This window comes from Protopterus annectens, chromosome 17.part0 (assembly GCF_019279795.1).
Source record: "Protopterus annectens isolate FY-2018-M chromosome 17.part0, PAN1.0, whole genome shotgun sequence".
In the NCBI taxonomy this organism is placed as follows: Eukaryota; Metazoa; Chordata; order Ceratodontiformes; family Protopteridae; genus Protopterus; species Protopterus annectens.
The window spans coordinates 404,413,627-404,428,742 of NC_056751.1; positions in this window are offsets into that span (position 1 = coordinate 404,413,627).

Here is a 15,116-nt window from a genome sequence, read left to right on the forward strand (position 1 = left end):
ATTTCCAGAGATGTAACAGGGTACTGCAGGACCTGTGAGCAGTGCCAAAAGGTAGGCAAGGCAGGAGACAAGGTGAGAGCTCCTTTGATGCCTTTGCCTATGATTGAGGAGCCATTTCAGAGGGTAGCTATGGATATTGTGGGTCATCTGAGTACCCCAAGTTCCACAGGGAAAAAGTATATCCTAGTGATAGTAGATTATGCTACACGATACCCTGAGGCAGCGGCTTTTTCCTCCATTGAGACAGAGAAGGTGGCAAATGCTTTGCTAGAGATTTTCAGCAGGGTAGGTTTCCCAAAGGAAATACTGTCTGACAGAGGTGTCAATTTTATGTCAGACCCGCTGGCTTGTCTGTGGAAGTCCTGTCCTACCATATAGTCTGGGTAAAGGGGCACAGTTGGAGAATCTGTGTCAGCCTTTCCCTGGAGTGCCTGTGAAGTTGTATAAATACTTATCTCAAAGTGTGTGTGTTGTGTCAGCTACTTGGCAGGGACACGAAGCACTGGTTGGACAGAGAGGGTACTGGAGGTTTTAGCTTGCCCAGTTAGGCTAAGACCTGGACCCTATAGCTGTGCCAGTGGGGAGTCTTATTGGGGACCTGATGAGCAAGGGAGCAATCATCCCCAGACTGTGTTCTCTGTATGCACTTAAGGGAAATTGTACTTTACTGTGTGTATTAGTTATCATTTCCTCTTCTATGAGATGACCTCTCTGGTGTTAGTGGTGAGGATTGAGGCTCCTTGATTGCTGGGCCAGGGCACAGTCATCACAGTTATGCTTTGCTATGTTTGTGGGTGCACAGGTAAGTGCCCCCCACTGCTTCCAGTGTGCAGCAGTCGGGCAACCCCTCAGGGGCACTGGAAGGGTTTGTCGTTAAATGGACTGTGAAAGCCCTGGTTATGCAGTCTGCCTCTGTCTGTAGATGGACATCCATTGTTGTTACCTCCTCCTCTGCCATGATAAGTTCTATCACCAGGAATGTCTTGATAAGAGCTCTGTGACTTCCAGAACCACATCTTTTTTCCAGCCCACTGACTCCTAGAACAAGGGTGGAAAAGTGGATTCCCATTGCAGACAGAGAGTCTTACTATCTTGTTTAATCCTGGTTTGTTTGCTTTTCATTTTTGGTCCAAATAAGGTTGAACCACCAAAAGGGGCATTAATGAAGGAAGTCCTAAAGCTTTAAGGAAAATCACACAAAAACATCCAGACATGCTGATGGATGGAAATGCTGATGCCTGCTGCTCTGGCTATGCCATCAGCTGTGTTAGAAAGCAGTCACAGGGCTATATTGCAAGTAGACTACAGGGTAGAAAGTTTGGACTCCGCTGTCTTCTGAACATCTACAGGCAGGTTACCCAAGGAAGACTTGGAAATCTCCTTAGTCAGATCTCTCTGAAATCTGGTAATATGACCTAGAAAATTCATCCTTCTAAGTGCAAAAGTTTCTAAAGCATACTTCTGTTTCCCAAACAGGTCCATAGTCCCAGATTCCCTGTTAAGGGGATGGACCAAGGAACTTTATAATTCCATTTTTGTGGCTTCCACCATGACATCCACCAGTTGGCCTTTGCCCCATTGTTTTTCATCTTTGGCTGTTGCCAAAATCCTATCAGATTTCTAGGGGATGGGTTCCACAATGTCAGAGTCCTTCAATGCCCATTGAACCATCAAATTAATGGGTGGATCCACAGGTGGTACCACCCAAGATGAAGTTGCAATGGAACCAAAGGCTTCCAGGAACACAGACACATCTGGAGAAGGGTTACCGGTGGACCATCACCCTTTCTGCTTCATGCTTCATCAATTCGAGGATCTCATCAAAGGTGAAACCTTCAGAGGGGATCTGGGGGATCCAAGTCTGTGTCTTCTGTTTCATGAAAGACTCAGGAGAAGAGTCTAAGTGCTTCCGCTTGCATGTCTGTTTCTTGTGAACCAGTTCTGGGGGGGGGGGTCAGAAGGTTCAGAATCAGACTGGGAGCTAATGTAGTATGTAGCCTAGGAAGCCTGTGGAACTATCTGTCCCTGTCTGACAGGGAGACATTAAGTATAAGCTGATTCTTGCCTGGGTTCAGATGCAACTGAACTGGATGGATGTGGCTTCTACCTCAGCACTGAAAGGCAATAGCCTTGAAGGCTGAAGATGCCATCGGCTCATCAGGAGCCCTCCTGTCCTCAGACAGAAAAGAAGTCTCAGAACTGAGAGGTCTCAACCTCGAGGCTGATCTTGGTGCTGAGCTACTGAATGCCAAGACAACAAGGGGAAGAAACAACTCTTACAACTTTGGTGTCAGCCCATTCCCTGGAGCCTTGGCCCCAAAGCTTTGGCTGTGGGTCTCTTCTGGGTCCAAATATGTCAGAACAAAAAGAGGAATGGAACCTACCAGAGTCTAGGTAACTTGGAATGTCAGCTTTGGCAAAGGGGCTGTGGGACAGACTGGTTCCAAGATAGCCAGGTCCAAAGGGTGGACCAGGACCAGATAAGGAAGGGGAATACTTGGCCCAACACTCAGTATGTTTTCAGAAGATGGTACTGAGATAACCCTGAGCTGGATCTGTGTTGTAAGGAACTTCCTCATCATCCTGTCGACAACTTGCTCAGTCAAGCTTCTGGATGACTGAGTTGATGACACCACTGAACGTGGTCTTGAATACCTTCATTCTTGGAGGATAGGTGAGTGTAGTCTGGATCTCACTGGGTCCAGGGAGAACCGAGACTGATAAGGTGATGGACGGATCCAAGTGACTGTTGGCTCCAAATGATGAGGTACTTTTAGATCCAAACTGGACAACAAAGTCAGATCTGGGGAGGTTTTCCAAGTCTGACTTCTCCTTTTCCATCATCTTTTCCTTTTCTTTGTCTTTTTTCTTCTGTTTCTTTTTCTCAATCTGTTTCCCTTTTTCTTTTAACTTATCCATGGGCCTCTTAGGATCACAGGATCAAAGAAAGTTACTAGACTATTGGCCCCGAGGCCCTTACAAGCCTAGCCAAGAATTTAGCCCATATTCTGACAAGTCAGCACCCGATGGCCATGTCCAGCAGGGACACAAGTGGAATCCCAGGGTGTATTTTCTGTTTCCCATCCAGTTATCCAGGTTGCGCTTAAAAATAATTAATGAGGTACACTGCTTGACATGGAGCAGGAGTCTATTCCACAGAAAGGGGATTCTCTGGGACACAAATATGTCCTACCAACAAGTCCTACTGATGTCACAGACCAGGTTGAGGTCATGCGTGCAGGTTACTCAAGTGGAGCCTGTCTTTGTTTGCTGGTCAGCAGACAGTGGAAGAAGTGGAAGGTACTGCAGACCCTGTCTGATGGGGAAGAAGACCCTTCACAATTAGTTTCTCTCAACTAGTTTGTAGAACCAGTGAGCTGAATGAAGCACAGGCCTGACAATGTGGGTCGAGATGGGCAGAGCCCAACCAGTAGATGTAAAGGAATGTTGGGGGGAAGCTTGTGTCCACACACAGTGCATTTCTTAAATCCTTAGCTGTCGGCCATTATATCTTCTAGGTCTAAGAGAAAACACACACACACACACACACACACACACACACACACACACACACACACACACACACACACACACACACACACTCACACACTCACACACTCACACACTCACACACTCTCTCTCTTTCTCTAAGTAGTTAAAAAGTAAATAAACCATTATTCTAATCCACTATCCTAAGATATACATATATATCTATATACATATATCTATCTATATATGACCTAAACCTTGTCATCACAATAAACAGGACATGCTGGGGGGATAGATTCCTGTCCCAGAGACTTCCCATACTCTGGAATTCTCTTGGTAGAGGGAGGAGTGAATACTATTAGTAATAACCACTACTGGAACATCACAAAGGATACAGCAACTGTAAGCTCTCAACAATATGACCATATTCTTCAGGCAGCAAATGAGATCTGAGCTACTAAGGTGGAGTTCAGGGAATTATGGGCAGGGGAAGAGTCAGAGCCCTATAACAAAAAAATTCAGAGTCGGTGCCAAGGTTGGATCCCATCAGATCCGAGAGCCCATAGTTGCATTGGACAAAAATAGACAACACTGGATTACTAGTTTCTCAACAGAAAAAATACTTTAAGTTTTAACAACTTTTTACCAGTAAAGTTAAAAAGTAACACCCCTGTTTAGAAGTGAACAACAGTCAGAAGGCAGTCAGTAAAAATACTTCTTTCTAGTCAAAATATTAGTTTCACTAAAAAGTAAATTTTCTGTCACAAAAAATGAAGTGGACGTTTTTTTTTCCCTAAAGGTAACTTACCTGCACAGCAATGGAACAGTGTTAGCTGACTGCTGATCCTCAAAAGCCCGCAAAGAAGCAGTCTCTTTAGTGGTAGGAAACCTCTGAAGGGCTTCACACCCAAACCCAACTTTAGTCAGCTCAGCTCCAGCTGACTATCTGATTGGGATATGGAAGGTGCCCTGAAAGCTTTGGATATTTGATGGTTGTTGAATCCTTGTTAAGTTTCAACCCATATAGCTAAGGCTACTGCAGTAGTGATCAAATGAAGGACATTGTCTATGACACTAGAAAAGTAAATTCATTCTACATAAAACACTCTGTTTGTGTGATGGGCAAATATGTGCAGTTTAAATACAGACTGCTGCCTCATACCAAAATAAATAAATAAATAAAGTCAATCTGCATAAACTGCTCTATTATGTTTCATGGCATTTTGCTTGTTTGTATGGATAACATTTCACCATCCTAGAATTTATACTGAGTAACAGCCATCACTTATCCCTAAATCTAGTCATACATGTCCCTCTCATATAACTTGTCATATAACTTGCTCCTCTGGGATGATGTCATAAGTCCAAATATATTAACTATGAAAGGCAGAACTAATATGATTCAACTACCCCATTCAACCACATCCTTGAACTATTTTAGTATACTAACACATGCAGGAGGAAGAGCTTACCATACATGCTTGTAATTTTTAGCCTATCTTCACACTCATTACATAGCATTCATTACCTTAATTTTTAACATAGTGTACCCCATGGTACCAAAATCCAGTTTAGTTTATTATTTTCCAATCTTTCCAGCTATATTTTAAACACTTTTATTAAAATATCACTTAAGACATAGGCAAACATGCATTAACAGAAAAGAAAATAAACCATATTAATATTTTCCATTTACTTACATTATATATCATATAGCTTTTCGCGGTGGTGGTGCTGCGGTAGCATCGTCACCTCACAGTAAGATGCTGTCTGGTTCAACTCTCAGCTAGAGCGTCTTCTGTGTGGAGACATGCGTAAATGGGCGTTCCTTCGTTGAAGGTTGTGCGTCAGGGCTGGCAACTCGGTACGTAAAAATCAACTGCCAATCATTAGCAGACCGGAGTTCTGCTGTGGCGACCCCTAACCGGGAAAAGCCGAAAGACACAACAACATATATCATATAGCTTTTATTTCTTTATAACTATCTTTAGTCCATCATTACATAAATTGCTGAATTCCTGCCTTCCCTTAAACCTCACTCCTCCTCCTGAACATTATTCTGCATTTGTTGTTTCCACAATTTCCATTTATTTCTATGTAATTTGCTCCTTCCTCTATTCTAAAGATCCCTCTTCCAGTTCTTTTATCTCTTTTAAAATATTCAGGACTTCAAATACAGTTTGTTTACACTTTGATTTCCATTTTCTAGTGATTATTTTTTTGACAGCCACCAGAATTAAGCCTAATAAGGCCATACTATGTCCAGGCATTCAAATCCTGTATCCCAGGTCAAAACAACTTTTCTTTACTTATTTGCTAACCCAATACGTCTGACAGAGTACTCTGCAGAGAATTTTTAAAATTTTGCAACTCATTACACTCCCAAATATGCTCCCAGTTACCTATTTCTTCCTATCACATCACCAACATTTGCTATCAACCCAAGGAAAGCTTCTTTGAAGTTTTCTTGGGGTATAGCAATATCTACAATATCTATGCTAACACTTCCAAGCAAAGACCCTAAACCTTCTGGACTTTGTTGCATACTTGGGATCCATCCACTGCTTTTCCACTTTCTTCCCAGTCTTTTCTAACCTCTTCTGATTGATTCTTACAGTTATTGTGCAATATTTTATATGCCCTACAAATTATCCTTTTTTAACAACAGCTTCTCTTTGTATTTCCAGCAATATTGTTCCTGGATAGAAAATGCACCCAGACATCTCTTCTTATCTGATCTCACTGTCTCCCACCAATCATCCTGTATTTCTCTTTGCATATCTTGCCCTCCTAACTCAGCACTTAACTTTCACTGAACAACTCTTACATGCAATAAATTGATTTATTTTACCTATTGCTTCACCTGGACTACCAAACCCTGCCCCAAATAACTTTCCATATTAACAGAAATGGCAATTTAAACCAGATGAAAAAGCCAGCTAAACGTTAACACAAGGCTAATACTCAGGTGAATAGACATATAATTTGGGGCACTCTTTGTGTTTGTTATATACACACAAAATCTCCCCCCTATACACAAGTACATGCATTTATGACATTCAAATGAAATTTATTCAGGTTGATTAGTGACATGTAACAATTTTTATGTACACAATAACAAATATTGTTTTTTGGATGTTTTAGCTGGCTTTTTCATGTATATTTATGAATTATGTGTATATGTACATATGAATTTGATTATTAAGTCAATAGAAAAGTGTATATACATTTTTTACACAATTGTTTATACAATATTTAGATACATGTGTTATAGAAATGAGAATTGTATGAGGTGACATGGTGTCATGTGAGGTGACTGAACATGTGACTGTGAATCTGGTTTTAAATATGGCTACCATTCTTTTAACTAGTGTCTGATGAAGTTGAGTGTAAGAATACTTGATGAAAGCGCTAACCATAAAAGTTTAAGAATTACTGTTGCCAGCCTATTTTTTGTTGTTTTTTAGTAGTTTGTTTGCAGTTTGACTCTACGCACATTTGCTATCTGGCACATTCTACGGCCTCCAGCTGCTCACAGATAAATTCAGCTTCATCTGGCACAGATGTCCTTAGCCACGTCATGTAAACATTGAACAAGCCAGTTAAACTACTGTTAACTCTGACAACATTCAGCTGACAAATCTTTCTCAGTCCCTTACTAATGGAACTCAGTATGTCATGACAGCCCCATTCTAATTTATGGCCAAATTTAACTTCATAATACTCTACCTCACAATTTCTTTCTTTCACTACTGACCAAGAGATGGCTCTCTTATTCATTGTTTTACACAAAACCACACCAAACAAATGAATTTAACTTAGATATTAAGTGGTTTTTAACTTATCTGTAGATGAATCACACTGGGAAGATGACCATCTTCAAGTAACACCATGTAAACATCTTAATTCCTTGGCAATTTTGATGTGGAGATGGAAGTCATGAAAGTCCAAACAGCATATCTAGTCTACTTCTGATGCAGAAGTAAAGGCAGACTACAGTGTGATCATTCAAAACGTTTCTTTTAGTGTAAAGTATTTAGGCTGATGTCCTTTATTTTCTTTGGCACCAAAAATAATTTGTCATAAAATCCTAAGTGTTTCTGGTCCAGTGAAACCTTTTGGCTGATTCCTTTTTTCTTAAAATGTTTAATATCACTCTCCTTACCACTTGTTTCTGACAGCATAGGGAATCCTGCAAAGGCAGTGAAGGAAACTTGGAAGGGAAGTGAAAGGGAGCATTATATTCTCTGAACATTAGTTAATAATTCGGCTATCTTTGGCAAACTTTGACCAACATTTCAGATGATTGGAGAACTGTCAAATGAACATCTCCAGCACAGGACAGTGAAGTAAGGTTTCAGGACTGCTTCTCTCTATCCTCGGGTCGACCACAGCCTCCTGTTGACTGCTAGGAGCCTCAAACTCTATGTCTGTGGTTTTGCTGAAACTCTGACTGAGGAGACTGTCTCTTTCCAGCATTCTTCTGTTCCTGATGATGCTGTGTACCACACCCAAACTGCATGTGTTGCTGGCTGCTCTGCATTCTGTTATATGAATATTGTAAAAGTTGGAATATTACATCCACAGATCTGAGGATTTTATCTTGCTCTTCCATATCTTCAAGATGCTATTTAACTTTTTTTATCAAGTAGTAGAGGTCTAGTGAAGTAGAAATCCAAATCTTTCATCTTAATGTCCTCAGCAAAGTCTGTGTGACGTAGCCAGGAGTGGCAGCACAAACCAATGTCAGATCCTACTTCTCTACTTGCATCTTCTGCCACACTATGGATAATGTGAACCATAAAGTTGTTCATATTTGAGAAGGTAGAGGCCTAGAAATTAAACTTGTCTTTCAGAGGTCTATATGGTAATTAATCTAATAAACAGTGTATTTCATCAGTTAGGTCTCTTTGAAAATATACCATGTGTATATGGTAGTTCATTGCCCACAATGGCAGAATGTCATATAAAAATATGTTCTTCCCAAATATATCCATCACTCTAGACTCCCTCCCCATCTAGTGGATGGACAGCTGGGCTTTGAGTGGTAGAAGCTTGAGACAGAAATACCACAGACACTGACTTGTGAGTCTCACTACAAACTGAACATTTCATTGTGGGAAAGAAAGCACAGTGTGCTTTCTTCAGAACAGAAGACACCACGTCCTGATCCTACTATACGATCTTGGTGCATCTCTTAAGGTGCTTTCAGAAGATGGGATCATCCAGAAGCACTGTGGTGTAAACCTACAGGCCTTCTACAACCTTCCCAGAGGAGAAGGACTAGGGTCTGAAGCTCAACCCTTTTTCTGCATTCGATGTAAATATTAACCCAATATGGGGGTTAAAGAAAAGAGCTGACATTTTTGTCCACAATGAAGTCCTCCATTGGGCAACTGGGGAATAGGAAGGAGACTCTGTGTGTTTTGGTCTTTTCAAGAGCCTTCCTGGCCTTTTTAAGTGAAGCTGTAACTATAAGCCTCAAAAACTCTATTAGCTCAGGATAGTGGGCTAGAAGTCCTCAAAGAATAACTCTGCAAAGGCACTAAATAGCATTTGCACCTGCCACTTGAGTCACATTTAGATGGTATGTGCTTAATGGATTTAAATGTCCATAAGAGACGACTGGAGGATGAGCAATAGCTGTCAACTACAGAGACACCATTGCCAATGGTATTGGCATTGAGGCTGTTCCATAGAAATGGGCCCAAAGCCCAGTGCCAGAAAACCTGGCAGCGTCACTAACACAGACACAGACAATGTTAGGGGAAGTGACATCAAAAGGGTCAGCAATATTTATTTATTTATTTATTTTTAATTTATTTTACATTTGTTGACCGGGCTAGTCTAACTGGATATATGTCCATTTTCAGTAGAGGCCCGGGGAGAAAAGCTCCAAGGAAAAAACATACAATTTAATAGAGAGTAACATCAAATCAGTTTTATACAGTAATAATTATACCATAAAAGCAGTTTTATACAGCAATAATTTTAGCATAACATGTCAGCTAAAGAAATTCTTAAAAGAATATAAAAAATAGAAGAATTAAAAGGTTTTTTTCTCTTTTTTTTTTTTTTTTTCAATTATAACCTACTTTTACTAGAAACAGGTCTTAGAAGGGTAGTATACTAAGTAGGTTAAAGTATACTACATTTACATTTTACATTTCTTGACCGGGCTAGTCTAACTGGATGCATGTCCATTTCCAGTAGAGGCCCGGGGAGAAAAACTCCACGTATTTGTACAGAGTAAATAGATGCTAAAAGAATAGAAGTTATACAGTGTTGTCAAAAAAAAAATCAAAAAATTATAAGATAATACAAAAGTTTTAAAAAATACTGTAGAATAGTAATCCAGTTCTTTAAGGTACAGAGATAACTTTTACTTTTATACATATATACATAAAATTTGTGTACTATAGGATATGTTGTTAATTTGTAATAGGTAGTAAATGAAGGAAGGGTGAGAAGAGTGAGTGGGGGGGGATTAGTCAGGGTTAGTACAGGTGCATAGCCAGTGATTATTGAGATATGGTTTTAGTTGTTTTTTAAAAAGAAAAAGAGAAGTCTGAGCTGTGATATCGGAAGGAAGTTGATTCCATAATTTTCCTACAGCACTGGAGAATAAGGAGTCACCTGCTGAGTTGTTGGATTTAGTAGTATTAATCAGCAGTTTGTTTGAGGAACGTAGATTTTTGAGATTGTTATAAGGTGTGATGAGGCTAGAGAGTATAGGAGTGTTGCTAGGTTGATACAGGGTCTTATGAGCTATTGTAAGCTGGTGAAATTGAAGCTGGTTAAGGAATTCTAGCCAGTTTAATTGTTTAAGATTAAGGCAGTGATGGGTTCTGAAAGGAGAGCCTGTAGCAAATCTAGCAATATAATTATAGGAAGTTGTTAGTTTCTTGAGGTTGTTTTTTGAGATATCAGTATAAATGGGAGTGGCGTAGAGCAGAGTGGATAAAAGGTGAGTTCTTGCTATAGCAGACCTAACTTCTGGAGTAAGAAAGGGTTTGATTCTGTACAGGGATCCCAGTTTCTTATTAATTAATTTTATTGTAGTGTTTATGTGTATATCAAAGTTTAGATTGTTGTCAATTGTTATTTCTAGCAGATTAGTGGTAGGTTCAGGTGAGATAAGGGTACCATTATTAGAAGTGAGATTGAAATGTAAAGAGATGGACTTTTTGGTTGGGCTGAAAAGTAGCAATTTAGTTTTTTTGGGATTTAGAAGGAGGCAGCGGTGGGAGAACCATTGTTCTACAGTGCTGAAGGCTTTTTGGGTAAGGGACTGAAGTTCGGTTGGTGAGGTAGCTGAGCAGATTAAGGTAGAGTCATCTGCATACTGAATGCAGGTGGAGTATGGAATAGCAGATTGCAGGTCGTTAATGAAGATAGAAAATAAGAGTGGGCCTAAAATAGAGCCTTGTGGGACACCGAGGGAGATTGGGAAGTGATTAAATAGTTCATTTTGCCAGAGTACAGCTTGTTGACGGTTATTAAGGTAGGATGTAAACCAGTTCAAAGATAGAGAATCAAGTAAAAGAGGCTTAAGTGTATGCAGGAAAAGTTGGTGGTTAACCATATCAAAAGCTTTGGATAGGTCAATGAAGACTGCTGATGAAAGACAGTTGTTGCGGTTGTTATTGATGTAGTTTGAGAATGATAGCAGGGCAGTGGTGGTACTATGGAAAGGTCTGAAGCCATGTTGGCAGTTAGCAAGTAGGTTATTTTGAAGAAGGTGATTGAGAATTTGTTTGTGGATGCATTTCTCCATAATTTTGACTATAGGGGATAATAAAGCTATGGGACGATAGTTGGAGAAGTCATTGGAGTTTCCCCCTTTATGTAGTGGGATGATATGAGAGATTTTCCAGATTAATGGGACATCTCCTTCGTTTGTAGATCTATTTATCAGAATGGAAATAGGATAGGTAATGGCCTTATCTCCTTTTTGCAAGAATTCTGCTGGGAGTTTGTCTGCTGATGGGGAGGTAGGTTTTAACTTTTGGAGAAGGGAGGAAATGTATGAGGTAGACACAGGTTGGGGGTGGAATTGAGGGGGTGGATTAGCAGAAGAAGTGGGTAGGTTTTGATATATCAGGTGATAGGTGGCTAGCTAGAGTTTGGATGGTATCTGTGAAGAAAGAATTGAAGGAATTTGCAGTTTGTATCAGATTTTTGGGGTTAGAACCCTGAGGATTGGGTGTAATCAATTGACCTGGTAGAGAAGATTACTAATACTAGTCCAGAATTTTTTTGGTTGTCTGAGAGAGGTTTGCTGTAGTTGGAGATAATAATTCTTTTTATCTAGTAGGATGGCTCTTTTTGTGCTGTTTCTATGTTCTCTAAAGGTTTGATGGTCTATTAGATTCTTAGTAGTACGCCATTTTGTCCAGTATTTATTTCTAACTAGGATTTTTTGTTTAGTATTGTTAGTAAGCCAAGGGGCTGGTTTAGCTTTGATTCTAATAGAACGAGTCGGAGCGTGATGATCCAGGATGGCTAAGAATGTAGAATTAAAGTATTCCGCTGCTTCGTTTAGAGGGAGAGTTTTTAATGGGGTCCAATTACATTGATTGAGTTCTGCTTGGAAAAGTTCTGGGTTAAAATGCTTTTTTGAGCGTATTGTTCGGAAGGTGTTAGGGAATATTATGCTGGTTTTATGTCTGATAATATATGTTAGAGAGTGGTCACTGAGGTCATCTGGAAGGATACCTGTTGTGTAGGTTTGCTGAGGAGTGTTGGTAAGTATCCAATCTAAGGTGGTTGCTTTGTTATTGATTTTATTGGTTCTGGTGGGCCTATGAAATATGAATATTAGAACCTGAAATTATACGTCCAACATTGGTAGGGCTTGTGACGATGTGAGGTATTGCCAGCTCTGCCAGGAGAAGTAGGGCAGTGAATGTGTAACATATGCTAGCAGAGCTACAGTAGCTGGAGTTTTGTAAAAAAGTGCACATCATTTGTTTATCAAACTGATTTGTACAGGTGCTTGTGTTGAAAATGTATTTGTAAAGTTGCTTGTGTTAAAAAAATGTATCAATAGTGCATCCAGCTGGACAGAAAGAGAAGTATATCTGTATGTCAGACTCAGGGGCGGCTCATGCTATAGGACTGCAGCCCTCCCACCTGTAAAAAGAAATGAAAAAAAAAACACAAACATAAAATCAAAATAGAAAAAAAAAAACGAGTCCCAAACTCCCCCCTCAGGCTTCTGGGTTGCAGGGCAGAGATGCCTTTCTCCCTTATCCTGACTGCCTGTTAGGCAGTCCGGATAAGGGAGAAAGGCATCTCTGCTCTGCAACCTAGACGTCTGTGTGGGCGATGACAACCACGCACAGGATGATGCCGGACTGCTTCGCCCGCAGGCTGGAGTGTCTCGCAGGGAAGATTTAGTGATCAGACATCCAGAGGAAGCAAAGGATTTATTGCAGCGCGGGCAGAAGCAGTGGATTTTGGAAGCAGTATCGGGGAGAAGAATTTAATATCGAATAGATGTACAAAGTAAGAAAAACTTTGAAATGAATAGTATTGTGTAGCTGTAATGATTTTTTAGTGTAGGATCCAAAAGGAGGGTTAAAGGTGAGGAGGTAGGGGGCTGCTGGACTGTCCACATTTTCATGATGTGGATGATGATGATATAGGGAGGAGGTTGTGTCTGTAGTTTGAAGGAATTGTGTGTATACATTAAAAATACTTGTTTTTGGGTGGGGGCTGAAAAACTCAATTGTATAACTTGTAAGCATTTCCAGATGTTGATATAATCCTGTATTTTGCAGCTGATTTGTAGAGGACTTGCTAGGGTCTGAACTGGCATGGCTTAGAATCAAGCACGGGCAGGAACAGCCACGGTTGTTGTAATGTTGTAAGGAAATGTATTTGTGATGGTGGGGCTTCTCTGGTAAAATGTTGACTGGGCAAAAGAGAGGGAATTTAAAGACCCCCCCCCCCCCCCGCCAGGCTAATTTTTTTGATAGTAGCTGCTTTTGTGTGTACATACAGTTTAAACCTCTTGTCCTGTATATAACACTCTCTCCACAGCCTGGGCTTCAGAAAAGGGTCTTTAGACCAGATTGCTCATTTGGTTATAAAATCTTCGTTGTCAAATAGGTAAATAGATTCTCTGAAAGATGAGATCACAGAACGTCTTTATTTAGCGCTGACTGAAAAAGAGTTTATAGTTTCCAAAAAAAGTAAAATTAATGTGCATTTATTTAAATGTCTCTCCCCAGTTTTAAAAATGTTAAAAGGATTTGAATCCATTTTATGAATGCAGTTCCTGAATTGTTATTTAAACAGTTTTTTAAACATACAAGCATTGCAAAGTTAAATACTTTAGTATAGTATGCATACTACGTAATGCAGCTTGCATAACTACTTGCACATTTATTTTTGTGTTTAGTAAAGCAGTTCTGAATTTATTTTTTTTAATAAGAAATTTGAGATCACAGAACATATTTTTCCTTGACTTTTATCATTACATCTTTTAGATTCTGCTACAGCTTTGCTGTTTGCGTTTTAATATTTGCTAATCAGCTGGACTTGTCCAGTTAGCTTTTTCAGCAATGACCCAAGCCAAAATGGCAGCAACAACTTGCACCAGGTATACAACTGTGCAGCAAAAGGGAAATTACACATTTAGTAATACATTACAGTAAATTCCTGACTTTCTTAACAGAATAGCTCTGTTTAAAATAATGGTTTCATTTACAAAGGTTTACCACAATAGTTTTTATATGCATTATTTACAACAGCCTTATTTACATTCTTTTCTGTCAGATTTGCATCTTTTTGACATACCACTCTGAGAACCAACTCTGAGAACCAACACAGTGTGCTTCAATAAGTTCTGTGTGTGCGTAAAATGCGCACACACACACACACACACACACACACACACACACACACACACACACACACACTTAGTGGATCATTGAGGTTATCAGTGTTTACAGCAAGAGGTTTTCTGGTTCAATCCTCGGCTGGAGTGCCTTCTGTGTGGAGTCTGCATGTCCTCCCTGTGGTCACGTGGGTTTCCTCTGGGTGCTCTGGTTTCCTCCCACATCCCAAAGACATGCTGTAGGTGGATTGAACACTCTAAATTGGCCATAGGCGTGAGTGTGTGCATGTGTGTGTGCCTTCTGTGGAAGGTTGGGCGCCAGGCTGGCAACTCAACACCGTAAAACTCCACTGACAATCATGAGCGGACATGTGATCCGCTGTGGCGACCCCTAACCAGGAAAAGCTGAAAGAAGAAGAAGAAGAATCGGGGAGAAGAATTTGGATTTACAATCGGTCGCGGACCATGTGAAGGTAATGGTGTATGTATATGTATGTGTATGTGATAGGGCTGTATCTGAACTGGAAAGGCCACTGCCAACGATCAACCTTATTTACAGCTGCTAACAGCAATGAATATATATTTCCCACTACTTTAGGGTGTTCAAAGCAAAAACACACAAGTGGAACAAATCAAACAACACCTCCACAGCATAAAACTAACAAGACCAACAAACTGATGAAAATAAAACAAAATCCAATAGTAAACGAAGCCAAAAACCAAAACCTTTTAGTAGTTTTATTTCGGAATAAAGTGCTTTTCGTTGACGCTAATGTGGCAA